The following is a 14,378-nucleotide window of genomic DNA, read 5'->3' as shown; positions in this document are numbered from 1 at the left end:
CCCAGCTAAGTTTTTGTATTTTTATAGAGATGGGGTTTTACTATGTTGGCCAGGCTGGTCTTGATTTCCTGACCTCATGATCCGCCGGCCTCAGCCTCCCAAAGTGCTGGGATTACAGGTGTGAGCCACTGTGCCCAGCCAGTACACCTTTATTTTTGTAAGTATTTACCTGATAAGCCTTTTTCCTAATCTTTACTTTCAGTCTTACTGTATCTTTATGTCAGTGCCATACCAAGGACAAGACAGCAGGAATGGTCCACTCCAGTTGCAGACAATAATGACCCTGTAGCTCCAGCATCAGCTCACCCTTCTGGTTTTGAATTTCATGCTTATTACTGTCCTGTCATCACCTACTGTTTCCATGGTAGACTGGACTAAGAGATGGGTAAGAATGATACATGTGTAAGGATGTAACCAATAAATGAGACAGACTCACATCCACCTGAAAGGACACAATGAAATAGTAGTAAGAAGTCCAGAATCGATTTTTGCCAAAGTACAGTAGAAAGAAGTGGAAATAAAGTTTCCTTATTTACTGCCTTTAGATAGAAAAGAGTCCTAGATTACGAAAATTAAATGCAGACATAGGGTTCTGAGATGACAATTTTCAAGTCATTTTATTTGCAATGTTGGTGGGGAGCCTGTCAATTAAGTTAGAACTATCTGTCATTCATTACTTTATAATTTACCAGAGTAAAAATAAATGTAGAATACACTTGTCCCCATGGGGCGACAAACCAAAAAGGGAGAAATATTGTCTGAAGGCTTGGAGAATGCTGAATATGTACATGAAAGGGAACTTGAATATTCCAGTTTGAGGCCCCGTGATCATCTAGATTTCTAGATGATTTCTCATTTCCAAGTTTGAGTCCTCTGACTTCAGAATCCCCTGATTCCACCACTGATTGCTGTTACCAATGACTGGGGTCATGAGCCTACTTTCAAATCTACCCCATTATCAGTTTTTCACGGCATGTCTCGGGTGCAGGACTGCGCCCTCTGGTGGAGAAGGACACAACTAATTACACATCTGATAATAGCCATTACTTTTTTTTATTTGGTCATTACTTTCAGTGGCAAAAACTGCAATTATTTTTGCACCAACCTAATATTTGGTAGATGTGTGCTAGCTATCAATTGCTGGCCATTTGACTTTTTGGAGAGTTACTTAATGTCTCTAAACCACAATTTCCTTATCTATAAAATGGTAATACTGACCTCATACAGTTGTTGTATTAAATAAGATTAGTGCTTATTTAAGGAGTTAGTGCTCAATAAACAATACTATCCATACTATTATTTGGTCAGTTTTTTTTTTTCAGACGGTATCTTACTCTGTCACCTAGTCTGGAGTGCAGTGGCACAATCTTGGCTCACTGCAACCTCTGCCTCCCAGGTTCAAGCAATTCTCCTGTCTCAGCCTCCCAAGTAGCTGGGACTACAGGCGTGTGCCACCACACTCAACTAATTTTTGTATTTTTGGTAGAGATGGGGTTTCATCCTGTTGGCCAGGCTGGTCTCGAACTCCTGACCTCAAGTGATCCACCCGCCTCAGCCCCCTAAAGTGCTGGGATTACGGGAATAAGCCACTGTACCTGGCCCAATCCTGTAATTTTTACCCTGGCAGATTTTTACTAATTATGTTAAACAACAATATAGAAATTCAATAGGAACCCCTTTTAAAAATACCAACTAGTGCCCGGGCGTGCGTAGTGGCTCATACCTGTAATCCCAGCACTTTGGGAAGCTGAGGCAGGTGAATCACTTGAGGTCTGCAGTTCGAGACTAGCTTGGCCAATATGGTAAAACCCCATCTCTACTAAAAATATAAAAGTTAGCCGGGCATGGTGGTGGGTGCCTGTAATCCCAGCTACTTGGGAGGCTGAAGCAGGAGAATCACTTGAACTCAGGAGCCGGAGGTTGCAGTGAGCCGAGATTGTGCCATCACACTGCAGCCTGGGCAACAAGAGTGAAACTCTGTCTCAAAACAACAACGACAACAACAAAACAAACCAACTAGTAAGAGTTGCTTCTGGTGATATTCTTTATGACTTTGCTGACCCCAAATGTAACCAGCCCTATCACCTTTCACTTGAAAAATTCATTACTTTTAACCAAAAGGCCTTGGGACTAACCTGGTCATCAGCAATGGAGGATTCCAATATTGGTGCCTTCAACCGTCAGTATTTTTCTTGTATTCTGACTTCTTCTTGCCTAGTGGTTCACGAGTTAGATATCTAAGCCCTGGAATAGGACAGAAAGGTACATCAGGGGCTGGCACTCTGGTGGGAGGTGATATATGGACCTATGGCCCCTGCTCTGATGAAATCTGACAATTTCTCTGTGTGTGGGAGGTTTAAGGGAAATCAGATAAATCTCTCTTCTAGCTGAATAGGAGGGCTATCACTCAAAATGAACTCTGACCTCTTGGTTAGTCCAAGCTCTTGGTTCTTGGTCTCACTGGTCAATCCAACCATGAATCAGGGCCGAGATTAGGAAGAGGCAAGTGAGACATTCACCTGTGCAGAATTTAAAGGGGTGCAAACCCCCCAATAATCAAGATAAATAATATTTCAATGGAATATTAGAAAAATCAAATTTGCATTCAAGGCAAATGCCTCACTTGCCACATCCTGGTCCTGACCCTGGCCCTGCTTGATATAACTGCTTCTATAATTAGTCACAAGTGAAGGGAAGTAAGTAGTGAGATCAGTTATAGGCTGGGCATCAGACATCAGTAACAATCAGGGATTGATCAATCCTCAATCTCCCAAGTGCCATGAGAGGCAAGGAGTTGAGATGATCATGGAATAGAGGATTGGGGTGGGAGGGTATGGAATAATATGCACCTGTTCTGTACATCTACTAACATTTACCCAATGTCTGGACTGAGAAGCGGAGTTATTTTTTCTCATTACAATGTCGGGGTGGACATCCTCCCCCAGGCACATGGAATGGCATATAGCAGCATCCTGCATTCGTGTTTGTAGAATACGTGCCTTAAACAGCCTTGGAGGACGACTACTCTGGTTTAGGGCTGCAAACCACTGTGTCATTGAAGGAACTGGCAATATTTAACTGAACTCAAGAAGATGAAAGGAAAGGAGTAACATGGCAAAGATTTAAACTTGAAGGCTTGTACAAGAAAGTGGGACTAGGCCAGGCGTGGTGGCTCATGCCTGTAATCCCAGCACTTTGGGAGGCTGAGGCGGGTGGATCAGAAGGTCAGGAGATCGAGACCATCTTGGCTAACATGGTGAAACCCCGTCTCTACTGAAAATACAAAAAATTAGCCGGGCATGGTGGCATGCACCTGTAGTCCTAGCTACTCGGGAGGCTGAGGCAGGAGAATCGCTTGAACCTGGGAGGCGGAGGTTGCAGTGAGCCGAGATCACGCCACTGCACTCCAGCCTGGGCAACAAAGCAAGACTCCATCTCAAAAAAAAAAAAAAAAAAAAGACAGTGGGACTAGACTTAGACTTATTCTGTGTCATATCAGGGGCAGTTCCAGGAAGCAGATATTAGCTCCATGTAAAGAAAAATGTTTAATAACAAGAATACCCCAACAGAACTGCCCTAAAGAATGGGGAGCTTCTGGAAAAAGGGTTACAAAAAGGCATTTCTACTTTAGGGGTCAGGTTTGTTGAACCTGTTTTTTTTTTTTTTTTTTTTTTTTTTTTGACACAGTCTCACTCTGTTGCCCAGGCTGGAATGCAGTGGTATGATCACAGATCACTGTAGCCTCAACCTCTGGGCTCAAGTGATCCTCCCACCTCAGCCTTTTGAGTAGTTGGGACCCCAGGTATGCGCCACCACACCCGGCTATTTTATTTTATTTTATTTTGTAGAGACAGGGTCTCACTATATTACCCAGGCTGGTCTCAAACTCCTGAGATCCAGTGATCCTCCCACTTTGGCCTCCCAAAGTGCTGGGATTACAGGCGTGAGCCACCACGCCCAGCCTGAACCTGTTCTTATAGGGTTGTTGCCAATTCCAATATTCTATTCTTTTTTCTAGATTGGCTGCCAGGAAACGTTTGACTCTAATTATATTACTATAAGCATCTTAGGTCACTTCCGTAAAAATAGCCCTCAGAGTCAGAGGGGAGAGCAGTGTGGAATTTTCTGATTCATCTCTGCCTCAAATCATAAAAAAACTTGCTTAACTGATTATTGTAAAAAGTTTGATTCCTTTTTCTTTCTTTTTGTATTGTATCTTTCTTTTCTAAAAGTTGCAGCTTGATTTACCAATTGGAAAACATGTTCTCTTTTCTCAGAACATGTGCTTAGCCATGCAAATTGCTGTTGTGTATATTCATAGCTCTTGAGAGATGATGTAGGGGGCTGAAAAATGTCTTGGCTGGCTTTTAGGAGCCTTGGATTATAGTTCTGGTTCTGCCATTATGGCCTTAGGCAAGTCTTTTAAGTTCACTAAGTCATATTTTCCTTGTTAAAAACATTGTTTGTTTGGTTTTTGAGATGCAGTCTCGCTTTATCGCCCAGGCTGGAATGCTATCACAGTTCACTGCAGCTTGGACCTCCTGGGCTCAAGTGATCCTCCTGTCTCAGCCTTTCAAGTAGCTGGGACCACAGGCATGGGCCGCCGTGCCTGGCTAATTTTTGTATTTTTTGTAGAGACGAGGTCTCATTACGTTGCCCAGGCTGGTCTTGAACTCCTGGGCTCAGGTGATCCTCCCGCCTTGGCCTTCCAAATTGTTGGGATTATAGGTGTGAGCCACCATGCCCAGCCTCATTGTTTAAAAAGTTGTACAAAAATTTACAAAAACATTTGTATATGAGGAGAGGAGAGAAGGAATAGGATAGTTTTCCAGGTCCCTTAGAGCTCTGAAATGTAAAGTTTGCATCATCGCTGAGCTGAGTCCAGCAAAATTGTTTCATGTCTTGATCTCACTTCTTTCCTCACCTCCATCCCCAGTCAAATGATGATAGACGGTACGGGGTCAGATAATCAGGTAATGTTACATGACATTTCAGAAAACCGCTTTTTTACTTTTTTTTTTTTTGAGAAGGAGTCTCACTCCGTTGCCCAGGCTGGAGTGCAGTGGCATAATCGAGGCTCACTGCAACCTCCGCCTCCCAGGTTCAAGCAGTTTTCATGCCTCACCCTCCCGAGTAGCTGGGATTACCGGTGTGCACCACCACGCCTGGCTAATTTTTTGTTGTTGTTGTATTTTCAGTAGAGATGGGGTTTCGCCATGTTGGCCAGGCTGGTCTTGACCGCCTGGCCTCAGCTGATCTATCCACCTCGGCCTCCCAAAGTTCTGGAATTACAAGCATCAGCTACTGCGCCTGCCCGAGAAAACCACATTTTAAAAATGGACTTGATGGTAGTCTCCTGAGCTACTAGGCACAACTGTATATGGAGCAATATTTTTTTATTTTTTTATTTTTTTGAGACCGAGTTTTGCTCTTGTTGCCTAGGCTGGAGTGCAATGGTACGATCTTGGCTCACCGCAACCTCCACCTCCCGGGTTTAAGTGATTCTCCTGCTTCAGCCTCCCGAGTAGCTGGGATTACAGGCATGTGACGCCACACCCGGCTAATTTTGTATTTTTAGTAGAGATGGGGTTTCTCCATGTTGGTCAGGCTGGTTTCGAACTCCCGACCTCAGGTGATCTGCTCGCCTTGGCCTCCCAAACTGTTGGGATTACAGGTGTGAGCCACTGCACCCGGCCAGCAATATTGTTTTTAACTGGGTTTTTAATCCAGTAGACATTTACATTAATTGCTCATTTGCTGTCCTTTTTCTGAACTGGCAGTCTGCATGTTGACTTGGCGACTGGCCGCCAAGCACAGGGCTTCATCATATCTGGGAGTGCAATTATGCCTGCTGTGTTTGCAATTAGACTTTAGGGACACTCATAGCTTCAGGGACTTGCACCAGTGCCTTCCCCAGGTTCTCAGGCCTCCTGGGCTCAACAGCATGGACTCCCACTTACGAAGGTTCATCTGGTTACTACCACCTTTGAATGTCCAACCTGCCATCAGAGACCAATGCCAAGTCCCCTGACATGGCACTCTTCTTCAAGGAGACTCACAAGCTAATTGGCAAGTTGATGACATTGGACCGTATTACTTTAGAAGGGCCAGCGATTTAAAAAAAATATTTATTTGTTTATTTATTTATTGAGACTGAATCTCCTCTACCACCCAGACTGGAGTACAGTGGCCCGATCTTGCTTCACTGCAACCTCCACCTCCTGGGTTCAAGTGATTCTCCTGCCTTATCCTCCTGAGTAGCTGGGATTACAGGCACATGCTACCATGACCGGCTAATTTTTGTATTTTTATAGAGGTGGGGTTTTACCAGTTGACCAGGCTGGTCTTGAACTCCTGACCTCAACTGATCCACCTGCCTTGGCCTCCCAAAGTGCTGGGATTACAGGCATGAGCCACTGCACCTGAGAAGAGCCAGAGATTTGCTGGCACAGGAATCAGTATTTTCTCTAAGTATGACTGCCTTTCCTACCTGTAGGGCCTCATTTACCATGATTATCCTGGGGTTTTTGGAATGCCTGATCCACAGGCCTGGATTCTCACACCAGATGGCATCTGAGGAGACCTGCTTCATCATGAAGGCGGAGTGGGAGCAGGTCCTGACCAATAGGATTCATCGTTCATATCATATACCACAGCCTTCACAAGTAGCCATCCTAACAGAGCATTTGAATGATCTGCTGAAGGTGTAACTGAAGTGCCGGCTTGGAGACAAGACTCTGCAAGTATGGGGTACCACCCTCCAGGATGAAATATAGGCACTATATTCATGTTCTATTGCTAGGTAACAAATTAACACAAATTTAGTGGCGTAAACAACACATGTTTATTACCTTAGAGTTTCTGTGGGTCAAGAGTCTGGGCATAGCTTAGCCGAGTCCTCTGTTCAGGGTCTCCAAGGCTGGAATCAAGGTGTCAGCTGGGGCTGGGGTCTGTCTTCTAAGTTCATTTGGTTGTTGGCAGAATTCATTTTCTTGCAATTGTATAACTTCTTTCTTCTTCAAGGCCAGCAAGAGAATACTTTTTTTTTTTTTTTTTTTTTGAGACAGAGTCTCACTCTGTCGCCCGGTCTGGAGTGCAGTGGTGTGATTTCGGCCCACTGCAACCTCCACCTCTCGGGTTCAAGTGATTCTCATGCCTCAGTCTCCCAAGTAGCTGGGACTACAAGCGCGTGCCACCATGCCTGGCTAAGTTTTGTATTTTTAGTAGAGATGGGGTTTAGCCACTTTGGCCAGGCTACTCTTGAACTCCTGGCCTCAAGTGATCCGCCCACCTCAGCCTCCCAAAGTGCTGCGATTACAGGCTTGAGCCACTGCACCTGGCCTCCAATTACCATCATTTCTTTTTTTTTTTTTTTTTTTTTTTTTTTTTTTTTTTTTTTGAGACGGAGTCTCGCTCTGCCGCCCAGGCTGGAGTGCAGTGGCCAGATCTCGGCTCACTGCAAGCTCCACATCCCGGGTTCACGCCCAATTACCATCATTTCTAATGGCCCACAGGGGGACTCATGTTTCCTGAATTTGCAACTGTGGGCTCTGCAGGGTTCAAGGTTCTGTTCTGCAAAGGGGCACATTCTTGCCAGTGGACACAAGTGTGGGTGTGGCCAGGCCTTTGGACTTCTTATGGCCAAGGAGTCAGCACCTTGGCAGGGATACTTGCTCTCAATCAGCAGGAAGAGGCTGCTGTTGTACAATGAGGCAGAGAGAAATGTGTGTGGAACTTGGGTGATCAATCTAGTTGGGCACTTCTTGGTATTCCTTTGCCTGGTTGTGACTGCGAATGGACACGTGCGGCAACCCTGGTGTGAAATGGATATGATTACCAGGGGCTCAGACCTCCCAGGAATGAGGGTTTGGGTTACACCTTCAGGAAAGCTAGAGGTGAGGGGCATTTAAAATACATGGTAGAGGAGAGACAAGATGAGAACCAACTGTGACTCCAATACCAACTGTAGTGACAGGGGCTGTAGTTAGTCCTACTAACCTCCCTCTTCTGAGTTACCCTTCAGGAAGAGAGACCCATGGGAACCATGGAGGAGTTCCCTGAATGTGTATGGAGAAATCGATCTGTGCAGTGCAGGGGGTGACCCGTGCTAGCCGTGGAGGTGTCCCACTCAGATCTCCCTTCAGCAGAGAACCTGCCACAAGGGGTAGAATTAGCAGACAGCCATCAGGATCTGCCTCAGCTTTCAAGCTGAGGCTACATGCTTCCCAGACAGCCTCAAAGCAAAGGCCAGGCACTGCCGTGGTACAAGGGCTCACCACTTCTGGCCAGTACGGGACTCTTCGGGAGGGCAATCTTTGCACCAGCACTCTCTGTTTCACAGGCCTAGGCTTTCTCAGAGCTGCACTGCAGTCCAAGGCTCCTCCTACCCAAATATCTTTCCTGGCCCCTCTCCTTTCTCAGGTTTTAGTCCTGAGAACATCATGAACTAAAGGTGTTCCCTGTCTGGTCCTGTTCCCTCTCCCTTTTATGTTTTATAGGCATTGCCCCCAATAAACCTTTTGTACATCTGACTCTGTATCCCTATATTATTGAAAGAGACAGCTTTATTGAAGGTGACACCCTGAAATGCAGATGTTCTGTTCTTACAAATACCCTCTGATCCTATGTTAATAATAGTATTACATGTTTTAAATGTTTGCCTTTTTCTTTCTTTCCTTCTTTTTTCTTTTGGAGATGGAGTTTTGCTTCATCGCCCAGGTTGGAGTGCAGTGACGCGATCTCGACTCACTGCAACCTCTGCCTCCCAGGTTCAAGCAATTCTCCTGCCTCAGTCACCCAAGCAGCTGGGACTACAGGCATGCACCACCACGGCCGGCTAATTTTTGTATTTTTAGCAGAGACAGGGTTTCACCATGTTGACCAGGCTGGTCTCGAACTTCGGACCTCAAGTGATCTACCCTCCTCGGCCTCCCAAAGTGCTGGGATTACAGGCGTGAGCCACCGTGCCTGGCCATGTTTGCCATTTTTAAGCAAGAGAAAATTGTTAGCGGGAAAAGCATTTTTTGTTTGTTTTTTGAGATCGAATTTTGCTCTCGTTACCCAGGCTGGAGTGCAAAGGCGTGGTCTCGGCTCACTACAACCTCTGCCTCCGGGGTTCAAGCAATTCTCCTGCCTCAGCCTCCTGAGTAGCTGAGATTACAGTTGTGCACCACCGTGCCTGACTGATTTTTGTATTTTTAGTAGAGACAGGGTTTCACCATGTTGGTCAGGCTGGTCTCGAACTCCTGACCTCAAGTGATCCACCTGCTGCAGCCTCCCAAAATGTTAGGATTACAGGCATGAGCCACTGCGCCAGCCGGGAAAAGTATTTCTAAAGACAAGAACCTTTCTCTCTTTTTTTTTTTTTTGAGATGGAGTCTTGCTCTGTTGCCCAGGCTGAAGTGCAATGGCACGATCTCGGCTTACTGCAACCTCTGCCTCCTTGGGTTCAAGTGATTCTCCTGCCTCAGCCTTCTGGACGAGAACCTTTCAACACTTGGATTTGAAAAGCAGTCATAAAAGTGGATCTGGGGGCCACAAAATTACAAAAATTAGCCGGGCATGGTGGCAGGTACTTGTAGTTCCAGCTACTCAGGAGGCTGAGGCAGGAGAATCGCTTGAACCCAGGAGGCGGAGGTTGCAGTGAGCCGAGACTGGGCCACTGCACTCCAGCCTGGGTGACAAGAGCGAGACTCTGTCTCAAAAAACAAACAAACAAACAAACGAACAAAAAAACTAAGCACATTCATGTAACAGCCTACTAGTCTTTCTGTTTTTTTCTTTAACGTTAGGGTGGAAAATACTTTTTTTTGGGGACAGTCTCGCCCTGTCACCCAGGCTGGAGTGCAGTGGCATGATCTTGGCTCACTGCAATCTCCGCTTCCTGGGTTCGAGTGATTCTCCTGCCTCAGCCTCCTGAGCAGCTGGTACTACATGTTTGTGCCACCATGCCCAGCTAATTTTGAATTTTTTGTAGAGACAGGGTTTCACCATATTGGCCAGGCTGGTCTCGAACTCCTGACCTTGTGATCCATCCGCCTCGGCCTCACAAAGTGCTGGGATTACAGCGGTGAGCCATGGTGTCCAGCTGGAAAATACTTTTACATTGTTTCCTTCTCCCCTCCTAACTTTATTATTACTATTATTATTTGTATTTTGAGATGGAGTCTCCCTCTGTTGCTCAGGCTCTGAGTGCAGTGGCATGATCTTGGCTCACTGCAACCTCTGCCTCCCGGGTTCAAGCAATTCTCCTGCCTCAGCCTCCCAAGTAGCAGGGAGTACAGGCATATGACAGCATGCCCTGCTCATTTTTTGTACTTTTAGTAGAGATGGGGTTTTGCCATGTTGGCCAGGCGGGTCTCGAACTCCTGACCTCAGGTGATCTGCCTGCCTCAAGCTTCAAAGTGCTGGGATTACAGGCATGAGCCACCGTACCTGGCCCTCCCCTCCTAACCTTATTGTGGATCCTTTTGTATAATCTGAATAATTCAGGAAATAAGAGATGTTTTTAAAAAGTTTCTCTGTCCTGTTGAAATCGTAGTTTGAATCACTTTGTTTGAAAGTTGATGACAGTTTTCCGGGAACATTTTCTATCTAAATCAGATATCCAAAAGTATATATTGTTCAGCAGCCCGAGGAAAGATGGTAACTGGATATTTTTCACTCATAATACTAGCTTGAACTGACAATGCCATTGGCCAGGTGTGGTGGCTCACGCCTGTAATCCCAGCACTTCGGGAGGCTGAGGCGGGTGGATCACGAGGTCAGGAATTCAAGACCAGCCTGGCTAACATGGTGAAACCCCATCTCTACTAAAAACACAAAAATTAGCTGGGCGTGGTGGCGTATGCCTGTAATCCCAGCTACTCAGGAGGCTGAGGCAGGAGAATCGCTTGAACCCAGGAGGTGGAGGTTGCAGTGAGCGGAGACTATGCCACTGCACTCCAGCCTGGCAACACAGCGAGACTCTGTCTCAAAAAAAAAAAAGAACTGACAATGCCTTGTTAGGTTTTGTTGTTTGATTTAAACAATTTTTTTTTTTTAAAGACATGGGGTCTTGCTATGTTGACCAGGGTGGTCTTGAGCTCCTGTTCTTAAGCGATCTCCTCCCACCTCAGCCTCCCAAAGTGCTGGGATACTGCTTTCCAGCCTTGTTATTTGATTTTATTGTTTTACTTGTAATAATGACATTAATAATATCTTATGTATCTGTCAGTGCATGATTAGGTAACTTTTAATTACACAATTGATACCATCTCTGTTACCCTGAGACCATATTAAAATAGAACTAATAGAACATAACAGGAAACAAAAACATTGGGTAGAGAACCTGTTACTTAAGGACAGTGACTCTCGCCACTATACAATCGTTGTACGTTTCCTGTTCTGATTTTGTGACCATTTCCCCTTCCTTCCCTGCTATCCAAAATGTGTTATAGCATATATGCTTGACAATAACGACGACAACAACAACACACACAGAAATCAGAGTTGCTAAGCTGTTTTAAGAATTTTATGCATGCTGGCCGGGCGCGGTGGCTCAAGCCTGTAATCCCAGCACTTTGGGAGGCCGAGACGGGCGGATCACGAGGTCAGGAGATCGAGACCATCCTGGCTAACACGGTGAAACCCTGTCTCTACTAAAAAATACAAAAAAACTAGCCGGGTGAGGTGGCGGGCGCCTGTAGTCCCAGCTACTCAGGAGGCTGAGGCAGGAGAATGGCGTGAACCCGGGAGGCGGAGCTTGCAGTGAGCTGAGATCCGGCCACAGCACTCCAGCCTGGGTGACAGAGCGAGACTCCGTCTCAAAAAAAAAAAAAAAAAAAAAAAAAGAATTTTATGCATGCTGCCAATTGAGATAATTAGAGACTCGTGGATGAATGCTAGGCAGGCTGGGTCTAGCAGGGGTTCCCTGAAGTTAGAACTAAGGTAGGTGGGCTAAGTGATGTGATCATTTTTTTCCCTCTTTAACCTCTGTAGTGGACATCTATGTGGTTGGCTGCTCCGTACTCCTCTTCTTTTCTTTCCTTTTTTTTTTTTTCTTTTTTGAGATGGAGTCTCTGTTGCCCAGGCTGGAGTGCAGTGGCGTGATCTCAGCTCAGTGCAACCTCCGCCTCCCAGGTTCAAGTGATTCTCCTGCCTCAGCCTCCCGAGTAGCTGGGATTACAGGTGCCCACCACCACAGTCAGATAATTTTTGTATTTTTAGTAGAGACAGGGGTCTCACCATGTTGGCCAGCCCGGTATTGAACTCCTGACGTCAGGTGATCCAGTTGCCTCAGCCTCCCAAAGTTCTGGGATTACAGACGTGAGCCACCGCGCCTGGCCTCCGTACTCCTTTTCTAAGAAGGTGCTCCGTATCCCCGTCTGTACAGTTACTTATGGAAATAGCCGTGTTAGTAGATTGTGACCCAGTACCTGGCCATGAGTCTGGGTGAGGCAGTTCCTGGTAAGTCAGGGCAAGGGTTCCTTACCCCGATGCCACAGTTGGCTAGTCCAGGAGTATGTACTTGATCCAAATTGAACCAATGAATCTCTTCTCAGAATTTTTTTGTACTTGGGCCGTAGAAATTTGGGTCAGTCTGTATGTGTGTGGCTGTTGTTGTAAGATGTAAAGTTCAGGAGCTTCTATTGCCATATGGAGAATGCCATTACATAGAGTGAAAAACGAATGAAGCCAGTATGCAAAGGAAAGCAAAGATAAGCAATAGAGAGATGGCATCTGCATGGCATTAAGTCCTTGGTTTCGGCTGTTCCAGCCAACATCGATGGTGTTTATTATATTGATGAGAATGTGTCTTTATAATTTGGAAATTGATGGAAGGTGACTCGATTGCAGGAAAAACTATAAACTGTACCTACCTATTATACCATTTACAAAAAATTCTCTCTTATACTTATTTTTTCTCCCTGAGCCTCCTATTGCTTCTAAGAAAAGTTCAAGTAAAAAGAAGAACAAAAATAGTATAATTCAATACAATATTTATTGCCCTCTGTGTTAGGTGTGGTAGAGTATAAAGAAATATGGCTGACACAAAACCAACAAGACAATCACTGAAAAGGTACAGACAATGTGAACAAAAATGAAGGAGAGATCCTTGTTGGCTAAAAGGGGTGTCTTCCAGATGTGAGATTGATAAAAGCAGGGAAAATTTGGTAGAAAGAGAAAGCTGAAGACCATGCTCCATGTGTAACTCATGAAGTGATTCAAAACAGAAATCTAGCTTAATTCAAATCAATACATTTTTACTTAGCATGAGGTATTGTGAAAAAGCATATGGCCCTTGCCTTTTAGGAAATTGCCATCTTTAGAGGCAAAGCACGACTTGCTTATATTCTCAAAAGATCCCCACTCATTACCTTATTTCTCCTTTAAACTGCTTTACTATATTTGAAATCATGTTGGCCGGGCGCGGTGGCTCACGCCTGTAATCCCAGCACTTTGGGAGGCCGAGGTGGGTGGATCACCTGAGGTCGGGAGTTCAAGACCAGCCTGGCCAACATGGCGAAACCCTGTCTCTACTAAAAATACAAAAATTAGCCAGGCATAGTGGTGTATGCCTGTAATCCCAGCTACTCGGGAGGCTGAGGCAGGAGAATGGCGTGAACCCGGGAGGCGGAGGTTGCGGTGAGCTGAGATCGCGCCACTGCACTCCAGCCTGGGCAAAAAGAGCGAAACTCCGTCTCAAAAAAAAAAAAAAAAAAAAAAAAAAAAAAGAAAGAAAGAAATCATGTTATTTGCTAACTTGTTTGTTGATTTGTTTTCCTTCCTTATCAACAGGCAAGCGCCTTAAGGGCGGGGATTTTTGTCCTTTTTTTCTTTTTGTAACCCCAATCTCTGCAATAGTGCCTGGCACAATGCAAGCAAGTCAGTAATAACCATTGAAAGAAATGGAGAATTAGGTCGTAGGGTGAAAGAATCTTAAACGCTCTGGCCTTGAATCTCTCTAGCTCGGCCAAGATGTCAAACATTAGGGGTCAGGCCGTGAAGAGAAGACGAACAATGTTTTTCCCTTTAGGTCAGTGGTTCTTAGCCTTTGGTTACATTAGCATCACCTGGGGGCACCCTTAGACATCATCCCGAAGCCCAGACCGCGCCCAGGACTAAACCAGAATCTCCAGCCAGTGGGTCTCAAGCATCAGGGTTTTTTTGTTGTTGTTGAGACAGAGTCTCCTTCTGACGCCCAAGCTGAAGCGTAGTGGTGCGATCTCCGCTCACCGCAACCTCCGCCTCCCGGGTTCAAGCGATACTCGTGTCTGTCCCCCGAGTAGCTGGGATTACAGGCGTCTGCCACCACGCCCGGCTAATTTTTGTATTTTTAGTAGAGACGGGGTTTCGCCATGTTGGCCAGACTGGTCTGGAACTCCTGACCTCAGGTG

The 14,378-nt window shown here is 45.6% G+C and overlaps 2 protein-coding genes across 4 annotated transcripts in view; one reads left to right on the top strand and one right to left on the bottom strand.

Moving 5' to 3' along the window:
- SAT1 (spermidine/spermine N1-acetyltransferase 1) overlaps positions 1-14,378 on the bottom strand; it is a 599,966-nt gene that overhangs the window by 28,767 nt on the left and 556,821 nt on the right. The window lies entirely within an intron of this gene.
- Positions 1-14,378, top strand: part of ACOT9 (acyl-CoA thioesterase 9) — a 397,499-nt gene that overhangs the window by 343,842 nt on the left and 39,279 nt on the right. The gene's annotated exons all lie outside the window — the stretch shown is intronic.

The sequence above is a fragment of the Macaca thibetana genome, chromosome X (genome assembly GCF_024542745.1).
Source record: "Macaca thibetana thibetana isolate TM-01 chromosome X, ASM2454274v1, whole genome shotgun sequence".
NCBI lineage: Eukaryota > Metazoa > Chordata > Mammalia > Primates > Cercopithecidae > Macaca > Macaca thibetana.
Note: the sequence above shows the minus strand (reverse complement) of the source record. Positions and strands in the feature narration are given on the sequence as shown.